General features: G+C 35.1%; 1 protein-coding gene across 2 annotated transcripts in view; it reads left to right on the top strand.

The window, feature by feature from the left end:
* The first annotated feature begins 9,214 nt into the window (after positions 1 to 9,214).
* The window catches only part of LOC149797780 (vesicle-associated membrane protein 7-like), a 41,908-nt gene continuing 38,434 nt past the window's right edge, over positions 9,215 to 12,688 (top strand). For both annotated transcript variants that reach the window (XM_089962729.1, XM_089962728.1), the window contains exon 1: positions 9,215 to 9,289. The gene's annotated coding sequence lies outside the window, so the exon portion shown is untranslated. The remainder of the gene's footprint in view (positions 9,290 to 12,688) is intronic.

Genomic DNA, 12,688 nt, shown 5'->3' with positions numbered 1-12,688 from the left:
TTTGTGTGAATAGTATATTTGGGGTTTGTATGCGTTCGCGTACGTTTGTGTGGATAGTATATTTGGGGTTTGTATGCGTTCGCGTACGTTTGTGTGGATAGTATATTTGGGGTTTGTATGCGTTCGCGTACATTTGTGTGGATAGTATATTTGGGGTTTGTATGCGTTCGCGTACGTTTGTGTGGATAGTACATTTGCGGTTCGTATGCGTTCGCGTACGTTTGTATGGATAGTTTATTTGGGGTTTGTATGCGTTCGCGTACGTTTGTATGGATAGTATATTTGGGGTTTGTATGCGTTCGCGTACGTTTGTATGGATAGTATGTTTGGGGTTTGTATGCGTTCGCGTACGTTTGTGTGGAATAGTTTATTTGGGGTTTGTATGCGTTCGCGTACGTTTGTGTGGATAGTATATTTGGAGTTTGTATGCGTTCGCGTACGTTTGTGTGGATAGTATATTTGGGGTTTGTATGCGTTCGCGTACGTTTGTATGGATAGTATATTTGGGGTTTGTATGCGTTCGCGTGCGTTTGTGTGGTTAGTTTATTTGGGGTTTGTATTATCTCCCTTCTGTGTTGATAGTATATTTGGGGTTTGTTTTTTCCTCTTCCCTCTGTGTATGTGTGTGTGTGTGTGTGCGTGTGTCTGCGCGCGTACGTTGTGTGTGTGTATTGGTCTCTGTTTGTCCCTATAAAACTCACTTTATCCCTATCAGATACACTCTACCTACCTACCTACAGTAGCGCGTATTCAGGTCAGCCACTTGCAACACTGTTGCCATTTATCCCCTAGTGTTCAGTACAGTGACGTCACTGACGCTGGAAATTTTGAGACTATAAATATGGACTTGGGGATTTCCACATTTTGTAGCTATACATATATACTAGAGTTCATAAACAGGAACGTCACTCAAGCTGAGGCTATAAAAAGATAGTGGGATTTTCCAAAGGAATAACCCACAAGTTGGAGCTATAAATAGATAGTGGGATTTCATAGGAATTTCAGCTGATTATAGATACATAGGTATTTATCCACGATCGTCACACAAGTTCATATTGTAAGTAGTTACTAATTTTATCCATTTTATAGTGTGTGTGTGTGTGTGTGTGTGTGTGTGCGTATGTCTGCGCGCGTACGTTGTGTGTGTGTGTGTGTGTGTATTGGTCTCTGTTTGTCCCTATAAAACTCACTTTATCCCTATCAGATACACTCTACCTACCTACCTGCAGTAGCGTGTATTCAGGTCAGCCACTTGCAACACTGTTGACATTTATCCCCTAGTGTTCAGTACAGTGACGTCACTGACGCTGGAAATTTCGAGACTATAAATATGGACTTGGGGATTTCCACAGGTTGTAGCTATACATATGTACTAGAGTTCATAAACAGGAACGTCACTCAAGCTGAGGCTATAAAAAGATAGTGGGGTTTTCCAAAGGAATAACCCACAAGTTGTAGTATAAATAGATAGTGGGATTTCATAGGAAGTTTAGCTGATTATAGCTATAAATAGATACATGGGTGTTTATCCACGATCGTCACACAAGTTGATATTGTAAGTAGTTACTAATTTTATCCATTTTAGTCTAAACCATTGTAACTTACTTTTCGGGGATATGTTTATTTTCCTTTAAATTCTGGGACAATTTCTTCATTTTAGCGTTACTTTGAGTCACATCCATTTTGTCGTTGAACATTTCCTTGATTATAGCTATTTATAGCATCATTACAATTATGCAAATTTTTGAACACCACAGCAAGATTTCAGGTCTTGGTAATGCTTTATATATAAATCTCACGCTTGTACTAGTGTATGTATGTTTCTGTCTCTGTTGTGTTTGACCCTCAACCATCATTGTCCCTAGACAGTCCCACCATGTTCAATTCCCCTTGACGCTATACAGACCCACCATGATCAATTTCCATATGTTAAATTCCCTTGAGGCTATATCCCCAGGGGTTTCCATAATGTTAAATTTCCCATTATCCCTAGACAGTCCCATGATCTATTCCCCATGTTAAATTTCCCATTGTCCCTAGACAGTCCCACGATCTATTCCCCATGTTAAATTCCCATTGTCCCTAGACAGACCCACACTATAGTCCCCTGTTCCATTCCCCTTGTCCCTAGATAGACCCAAACTCTATTCCCATGTTCAATTCCCCTTGTCCCTAGACAGACCCAAACTCTATTCCCCATGTTAAATTCCCCTTGTCCCCAGATAGACCCACACTTTATTCCCCCACGTTAAATTCCCCTTGTCCCTAGAGTGACCCACGATTTTTCTCCATGTTAAATTTCCATTGTCCCCAGAGTGACCCAGGGGTGTTTTTAATGGTAATTCCCATTTTCCCTAGGGTGACCCCCTTAACTACTAGCGTGTTTGTAGAGATGTGAATGAACACTTCGTTAAGTGTAAGTTTTAGATTTTGCCTTTGAACTGCGTATCCAGTATAAATGAAAATATATTCTTCTCTCTGATAAAGGGAGTCAGTTGCATTCCTCATAAATATTGCATGCGTGGCATTTCTGTCTAGACCAGTAATTAACATAGAAGCCTTGAAATGAACCTCTCTGATTAACGTCTGCATTATATAATATATGATAAGAAAATTATATCTAAGGTTTTCTGCTCGGTATTTCAAGGGATCCTAAATGTTAGCAATGTTAGATGCTTTTTAAAGTATATTTTCAATATGCAGACCTCGAGGTGCATGTATTACTATATATACTGACAAATGTTCGTGATTATGGAGGAGCAAGTGATTAGGTTTTTTTAAAAACTGATTTGGAAAAAGTGGGTACTATTTCCCTTAAAAAAATGACCAGTTTTATTCGGTTTAAGCTTACTAGCCATTAACTTATTTGTAATTTTAATTAGTTTTTTTTTTTTAAATTGAAAAATATAACCGTATTGCGCAAACATGGAAACTCTCAGGTAAAGAGCAAGAACAAAATATGTGTTAAGATGAAATACATTTTTCGAATGCCAAAAAGATGTGTAATTTGTTACGAGAACAGTGATAGATAAGATTTAGTACTAGTCAGGCAGGACCCCTCCCCCGACACACACACACACATAAAATTAAGCAGATACTGATCTATGGTATATTTATTGTGTTAGAGTAATCAAAATAGTTGATGTACGAATTTTACAACAGTCTTAAAAATAACAATGTGATAAAAGAAAACTGCTAATGATTTACGCATTCGTGTCGAAACTGAGAATTGTATTGCGACATGCAAGAGGACATCAAATTTGATGACACCATGGACTATCCTAAGAGAACGTGTTTGATCTATCACAAATAAAACACAAAATACACAGGATTTTCAAAACTGAATTATACGGCACAACTATCAGAACTTCTGAAGTCACGACCATGAAGAGAGAAATGTATGCAGGGGCATGAAACAGGTTTGATAAAGACGAATAAAAAACCATCAAGATGAACAAAGATTGCTTATCTTGAGCAACTGGTAGGTATGTCTTTACCACAGAGTTCAGTTCATTAGTTGACACTGTCTTCCAGTATTCAGCAGTACCTGAGACAGAATTTAATGATGTTTTTCCAGAAGCTAGCAAGACAGCTTGTTACAAACCAAATTCAATTATCTTATATCGCTGCTATTGTTATACCATCACGTTAAGCTATTTTACATTCAAACTGCAGTTTTCTCATCGGGTAACAAACATTAGCGTTATATCCTGATTTGGATAATTTCAGTACATTTGTATCATTCCAGTGCATTAACAAAATTCGACAACATAATGCTGCCATCTACATTGCCCAATTTGATAATTCTGCCGAAAATCTTATTTCATACTGTGATTGGTATCTATTAAAAGAGACATCAACAATGTATTTACTATGTTTGTTTTGTGATGGTGACTTCACCAATTACACACACACACACACACACACACACACACACACACACACATATATAGGGGCCCTGAGTGGCCGAGTGGTCTAAAGCGCTCACTGTTCCGGATCACTGCCATCTCACCTCTGTCTGCGTGTGTTCGAGTCCAAGGCTCGGCTAGCGTGGGTACGTGGGAAAGCCTGCCAGTAGCTTTTCGTGGGTCGGTGGTTCTTCCCTGGGTTTTCCAGGGTTCTTCCTCCACCAGTTATACTGGCCGCCATGTATAGCCTATCTTGTGCTAAAAAATGGCGTTAAACCCTAGAACAAACATATATATATATATATATATATATATATATATATATATATATATATATATATATATATATATATATATATATATATATATATATATATATAATGAAAGGTATACTTGGTTTTACTTATCAAAATGATGTTGAAATGATTCCCATATCAACTCATTTTTGTTTATGGTTGTAATTCTTTGTGATTAAAGATGAGTTAAAAGTTGTACGTGATTAAAAAAATGTCCAGGAAAAATATGCACTAGTACTTGAATGACCGTTTGTGTGAATCACTTGTAAATCTCTTTTCAATGAAATTTTAAAGAAGTTTAACTGTCCTCATGAACGCTTCGACATCTATATTATTTTCATTGTTGTTCAAGCTCTCATATGCGAGCTCGCATTCTCTCTTATGTTTTATTTGTTGTTCATCTTTTTTTTAAAGTATACAAAATGAGCTACAAATAATTCAACCATATCATCTTTAATTCATTATGTGATGTAATTCATTACCCAGCTTGGACACATTTTTCGCGTGTAACATGTTATTGTTTAAGTGTAATGTATATAATTTATTTTCTCTTTTCCCTCGATCGCTCCAGTGACCTAAGTGGCCGGATGCGGGAGGTCGCGGGTTCGAACCCCAGCCGAGTCATACCAGTGACTTATACAAAATTGGTATAGCAGCCGCCTCGTTTGGCAGGCGGCATTAAGTGGTTAGCCTGGTCGGCCTGGTGTCTGGATAATATGACTGGCTGGGACATGATGCCTCATGTCTGCTGCATGATGTCCCAGTGCTAAACATAACTAGGTATCTTAGTGATATGGCTGATTTTTTTTAAAGCTACGTTAAAAATCCAAATCACACACGCACTCACTTTTCATGATCAATGCTAATTCGCATGTCATGCATATTTATAACTCCTTCTTTCTTTTTCTAACGCATTTTTTTACACGTGTTATACAATATAAATTCATTATATATAAAAAAAAGAACAGAAAAAACCTATTACGTTTTCATGCTATTATTAGTCCTATGTATTGTACTTCCGCTGTCTCCGGAAAACCAGAGTAATTTTATTTTTACATTGCCGCCATAGAATGGACGCGTCTTTATCTCAGCTGTTAAACCATTTATCGCAATTTTTCAGTTTAAGGGTAAGTTCTTTTTCTCTTGTAAAACTCCCTGCTCCCCCACCCCCATCATTTTCCTTCAGTTCTTCCTGCTTGTACCAGATCACATAAGAGTAGTTCCCCGCTTTTGAATATTTCTTCAGTAAAAAATAGGAATGTAACCGTTGCAAATATTTTGTATTTTTTAAAATTATATCTGTTACACTTATATTAACTGCAGGCATTCCCATTGTATCAGCTGTCAAATGACCAAAATGATCGATACTTGTATGTTTTATCCATTGCTTGCTTCAGTTAGAGTAATGTATATTAATCTGCGATTGGTTGTTGTTGTTGCTCTTGTTGTAGGGTTTAACGCCATTTTTCAGCACATGATAGGCTATACATGGCGGCCAGTATTAATGGTGGAGGAAGAACCCTGGAAAACCCCGGAAAGAACCACCTACCCACGAGAAGCTACTGGCAAGCTTTCTCACATACCCACATTAGCCGAATCCGAGACTCGAACCCACGCAGACAGAGGTGAGATGGCAGTGATCCGCAACTGAAGGCGCTTTAGACCACTCGGCCACTCGGGGCTTCCTCCTGTGATTCGTGTTATTATCTTCCTCAATTATCTTTGGTAAAAACATTCATATATTAACGTGTAATTTTGTACAACATACTTCCACACTCTGGTCTTTGTGGTTCTTTTAATCCATTCCACTATATATGCTTTTTTCCGAGTAAGTTTAAAAGAATTTTAATGCTTGCTTTACAAACAAAACCTTAAATATTTTTGTTTTAAAATGTTTTCCTCCATCGAGCTGTATCTATTAAAACTTTTGCTATTTGAAAATTGTCTGAAAGTTTTGCGTATATCATCTTCCGTGTCTGTTGTTATATTTTTAGTCCAATTGTTTCTGCAAAACATATACATCACTGCGAAAGTTTTTATATCCATCATTGAATTTTTATGTGCTTGCATGTCAACACTGTCTAATAGGCACTGCTAATACAACTTCTTTTGCATGGACATTTTTACCTCGCTTGTCTGTGTAATATGTTTAATTATTTATTTTGTGCAGCCATTATTTATTTTCAGCATATTTAATTTTAGTTTGCCCTATTTACTTTTGATTGATATATGAGAAAGCCAATAGACTTTCAATATCCAAGTAAGGGTCCTTCGATAATGTTTTTTGTCAACCGTTTCAAAACGGCATAAAAATTCATCCCGAAAATTATTTATCCACTGAAATGTGTAAATCATTTAAGACACGTGTAATTTTTCCCCATTATTTTGGTTGAATATAAAATAACTGCACACACACACACACACACACGTACGTACGTACGTACATACATACATATCATATTGTTATGTATATTTAAATTGATTGTTTGTCTGTTAGTATTAAAATATTTTTTATTCCATTACATGCTATTGTAATGTAACATTGTTCATTGGATTTGACATTATCCAGAATTGAAACATTGTAACCAGTTGCTGACCTTCAAAATCAGTGTCCGTTTTGATAAATAAACTTCTGTTTTTTCAGAAGGATGAACTCTTGACCCTCATCGGGGAATCTGTTTTGCGTTTTAGTTAGTCTTATAATTGATGTTATGATACGAATTCTATCAGTCGTGCCATAACACTTTAGACGTCAAGTTATTTTATGTTGTGTCCAGTTGTTATGGGCTGGATTTTTATTTTCTTCAAATTACTGAATTCAAGCGATTGTTTTCCCTGGAAATACAAAAGTGCTCTAAATTAATTCTTGGGCAAAGACATTTACCGGAATTTATACGGAATTAAGAACTGGAATAATATTTTCTGTGATTCAAACAGAGACTGTTGACACATCAATACAACGCTGACTATTGCATACGTCATCGCCTTCCGTCTTGGATTTTCATCGGGATTTGAACTGTGAAAAGGAAATCAAAAGCGCTTTTTACATTTGAATTTTACCCCCACCCGGAAGAATGCTTGTTGAGATCTTGAGTTTGAAAAAGCGAAATAATGTCATAAAAATGTGGTGTTTTGTAGCCTGGTTGGGATTCTTATTTATTGAAGCTGCTGGGTCTGAATGTTCAGTCCTGCAAATTCAATAGAGTTCTTTTTGGATTTCCAATTGTATGTGCTACATTTTTATTTCTGTGTGATTCCAATCAGGATTACATTATTTTAAAGTTTAGCTAGGTGAAAGAAATGTTCCGATCGTGGGTTTCTGTGGAGAGTCATACTGAAATTTAATTTCTTTGACAAAACTATTTCCGGCTCGAAAATATCGTGAAAGAAATTTTCTTGCTGTATTTTATGGAATAATAAATGCTATTAAATTCATTATACTTATTGACAAAAGTAATTACCGTACAATATATGTATGTGTGTGTGTGTGTGTGTGTGTGTTACAACACTATGGCCTTTAAGTAATAAAAATATTTATTACAGTATTGCGAATTAAATCCAAAATATTCCAAACAATTCAATTAAATTCTAATTAAATTCCAGGTGTGTTCCATTTCCAGCGCTGAATGTGTAGATGTGCCTCTAGTGTGGTAATGTGACAACATTCTTTGGATAAATTAATAATATGATCAAAATGTCTTTGTCTTCATTCACTCTAATTCCAAGTTGACGTCTCTACTCGAGAATATTATTGATTTAATTTCTTTGACAAAACTATTTCCGGCTCGAAAATATCGTGAAAGAAATTTTCTTGCTGTATTTTATGGAATAATAAATGCTATTAAATTCATTATACTTATTGACAAAAGTAATTACCGTACAATATATGTATGTATGTATGTATGTATGTATGTATGTATGTATGTATGTATGTATGTATGTATGTATGTATGTGTGTGTGTGTGTGTGTTACAACACTATGGCCTTTAAGTAATAAAAATATTTATTACAGTATTGCGAATTAAATCCAAAATATTCCAAACAATTCAATTAAATTCTAATTAAATTCCAGGTGTGTTCCATTTCCAGCGCTGAATGTGTAGATGTGCCTCTAATGTGGTAATGTGACAACATTCTTTGGATAAATTAATAATATGATCAAAATGTCTTTGTCTTCATTCACTCTAATTCCAAGTTGACGTCTCTACTCGAGAATATTATTGATGAGTCTTTATAATTCCAATGAATAAATAAATTCAAAACCAAAGGAAATACTGGACACAACAATAAGATTGATTTCTGCTTAAGATGTGATCGCATGAATAAATAATTTTCCCCCAAAACAAGATTATAAAACCCTTTACTTAATTTAGTTCACAATGTATAAGGCTTCTACACACACACACACACACACACACACACACACAACATTGCTTAATAGAAACTTCCATTCTAGACTCATAGGGAAAATATTAGCTAAATATAATTGTTAAAGACGTACATCATTGTCTATAGTCAGGAGCAACATGAACTTGATTTGGACAAAGTCAACTCCAAAACACATTTATCCATATGAGAGAGAGAGAGAGAGAGTTGTTTTATTAATATTTACTAAACGAATTTACTGAGTGCACTGAACACTTATTTCCAAACCATACCATGCCATGCTATCATATTCTGCACTCCGTTTATAAAGTATTATTTCAGATAAAAAGCTTTATGGTTTACGCTAAATTCGAGGTGCATTTCTGAGATTTTAATTTTTTAAATTTTAAATGTCTACATGCTTTACGAAACCTCAAAGGTTCTTGTATTTACCAAACTTACCAATTGTCAACCAAAACCTAATTTCGATTACTTTCTGATTTTTAAACGAAGTGCGCAATAAATATGGAAAGAAAAATTACGAATTTAGCTACAGATAACACAGATGGGCTTATTGGCTTATAAACCGGTGAACGTGCAAACTCATTATTCATGGGTAAATTCAAGTCAGTAAACCGGACTACCATTCGGATTCTCCTGGAACCAATCGGCCAGTTACATAGGTCATATGAACTGCTTGTCATTTCCTTGCTTTGCTAGGTAAGTAAACAAACAACGTTATGGAAAGCAATGAAAAAGGTTTCATTTTTAAATATTTGTATTTTAACTGTTAAGTAAAAGAGAAGAACATAAACTTTTAGAGTCATACAAGACGTAGTGTATTACAAAGTGACATTATACGTTGGAGTCAACATGTACGCACTTTGTTGTTGAATGCCAATTCAAAAAACGGGGAAACTTTTCTGTTGACAACACCCACTCCTCTTGTACCAATTAAAACTTATTTATCGACAGAACGTTAGTGGTTATTGTCAGAGAAATACTGTTAGAAATAAGTACCTGTGCTAAGAGGCTTAAATTTTATCACATCTCCATCTTTCTTTCCTACGTAAGGCCCATATTTAATGGCCTATTCAAGTTATGGACTGAATTTTTTAATATTTTAATTAGGCCTTTGTAAGCGTATTTCAATAAGCACTAGTAAAAGTATATCACTTAAGCTTTATCACATAAATCCAAATATATGACAAATATCATGCACATCGATGGTATCCAAGAAAACCCATAGTCTGCATGAAGTTTCTCCACTGTTTTATTTCAGGAAAGAGTGTAACTTAAGGTGATTATACATTTAAAGTGGATGGATAACACCCTACTCAGGTTTTAATGTTTTTTATATGTATTTGCACATCGCTCCAAAACCCACTTGCGAGAATTATGTACAGTGGGCAGTCAAAAGTATTGGCACCTAATGTTTTCTTATACTTTATCAGAATAGAATCATTTATTCAAAAAGTAAATATTGCAGGAATAAGATTGAGGGGAAGTGATAATACAGTCAGAAGCTGAAAATGGTTAGTGGTTAAAGGAATGGATGAATAATGTCATTGGTAAAATAGGAAAATTGCAGAATCAGCAGTGGGTAGAATGCTTTTTACCCATGTCTGAAATATTATGACTTTGCAAGCAAGTTTATGTGTTATAAATGTTCATAACAGTTAATGGTGTATATGGCAACATTACCGAAAGCCTGAATAATAGGGACTTCATTAGGTATGTTGTTATGGTATCAAGTTAAAAGATTGATAAACTGTACAGTTACAATGCTGTCGGGCATTTCTGCACACCAAAAGTTTCTGTCTCCAATATTGAAGCAAAATGCATACAAATTCAACCAATCGATGAGAATAAAATACAGCAATGCTTACCATTTGAAAAGAGGCAGTTGTCACCAAAATATTCTGTTTCAAATAATATTAAATTTTGACACATGGGATACCACCCCAGTGTTTTCATGACTCGCGATATGTCGGCCTATTCTGCGCACAGCTTTGAAAAGATGTAATGCTTATCCATCGGTCTATTGAAATGAAATACATTACTTTGGATTGCTTCTGTCAGCAGCTCAGTCGAGATATTAGGTCAGGTTTATAGCTAGTTTTACAAAATTTAAAGTAACAATGCCAATAAATGGCAAGAGATATTAAGCAAACTAAACTGATCTTGTAAAAAGAGTAGTAAAGTTCAATGTTTTATAAAAAAAAATAAGCTATTATGTGGAAGAGAAACAACAATGAATAGGGGGATGTAACGTGTTTACAAAGTCTTGTTTATGGGGAAGAATTACTAAAGAATTTAGCAACAGACTATACGCCGGTGAATTTATATATATATATATATATATATATATAGTAACACAGATGTGACTGATAGGGAAAACTAATTTTACCAGACTAGACAATACCAACTTTTGAAAGTGCAATGATTATGAATTACATAAAATATAAAAGCAAAATAGAGCTTTGTGTTATTTTGTTTACAATTTACCTATGAATTCCAAGACTTGAAGATGTCAAAGTAGAGCTAGCAGTTTTTTTTATAGATGCACATGCGTCATAAGGCCAAGTTGTATGCTCCATGACCCAAATTACACACATCAATCATATACGAAAACAAAGGGCATTAAAAGTCCTTTTAACAATACCCAATACACAAGATTTAAAAAAAAAATTGCCACTGAATAAAATCTGCAAAATTCTTTTTTTTCTTCTAATATTTAATGTTATGCAAAATACAGAGCTGTTAGTGCCACCTGAGAAACAGGAATTGACAAAAATCCCATCTATACTTCTGATATCAGGAGTTATTAGTCACACTGCAGTGTGTTGAAGGAGTTTCTCATGTAAGGGAAGTATACACAATCTATATTCAGACTATTTCACACTGTTTTCATTCTGAGATGAAGTTTATCTGACTTATTAGAACAATAATTTAATCATATATTATACATGTTTGCACTATTTTTTGTTACTTGCCTTGCATTCAGTAACATGTACTTTGTCTTTTGTATTCCTTGGTCATTAACTATATAATAACAGACCATTGGGTCTTCCAGGTTAGAAAACAATTAAATTACTCAGCAGATTGCACTTCAAGTGAGGTTATAAGCAGAATTCATCTGAATAAGCTATCACTTATGATCTCCATGCTATATAGTCAAATCGCATCCACTTCATTAATTATAAAATGACACTTGACTGGCTTCTAGCTATCACTTATCCTCTATGTTTGCAGGTAATTTTCTAAAGACAGTCTATTAGTTCAGTAACATCCACTTTGTTACTTTATAAAGCATTGATTGACTGGCATCACCAGTATAGTTGTTGTTTTGCTTCCTGTATTGATTGACTGGCATCACCAGTATAGTTGTTGTTTTGCTTCCTGTATTGATTGACTGGCATCACCAGTATAGTTGTTGTTTTGCTTCCTGTATTGATTGACTGGCATCACCAGTATAGTTGTTGTTTTGCTTCCTGTATTGATTGACTGGCATCACCAGTATAGTTGTTGTTTTGCTTCCTGTATTTACAGGTGTCTGTATAATGATCAGGACAAAGTGCGGTCAGTGCAAATGTCTGAAACAGGTGGAAAATTATCATAGTATGTGCCACTCAGGAATTACATTTGAATAATGGATACAATGGATAAAGAATCAGTAATCCAGTCAGATGATCAAGAATGAAAGGGAAGATAAAAGACATCATCAGCATAGACACCACCATCACCTTAGTCAAGAAATCGCTTATTGAAGAGAATTTGTAAACTTGAGGGCTTACCAGCAAATAAGAAAGTCAGAAAACGTTTTCAGCTACAACTACAATACAGCACTAACTCTACTGTTACCTTCTCAACCAGAAAAGATACTTTCAGTAGTACCAATTGCACTTAAACTGAAAGGTATGACAACCAGTCTACTCTTGTGATTATATACGAGGTGGATCGACAGTAGGTGAATCCAGCTCAGATACTGTAACACCTGATTCATGGGGAGTTGGTTTTGTGGATTCAATATCTCTCAACTTGTTATGGCATCACAAGCCTGGCACTGATAGGGAGAAAAAGATGGCTTTGTATCATCAGGATTTGTCTCTGTATCAT

The sequence above is a fragment of the Sinohyriopsis cumingii genome, chromosome 6 (genome assembly GCF_028554795.1).
Source record: "Sinohyriopsis cumingii isolate HCF-2022 chromosome 6, ASM2855479v2, whole genome shotgun sequence".
Taxonomy (NCBI): Eukaryota; Metazoa; Mollusca; class Bivalvia; order Unionida; family Unionidae; genus Sinohyriopsis; species Sinohyriopsis cumingii.
This window is presented reverse-complemented; position numbering and strand designations above follow the sequence as displayed.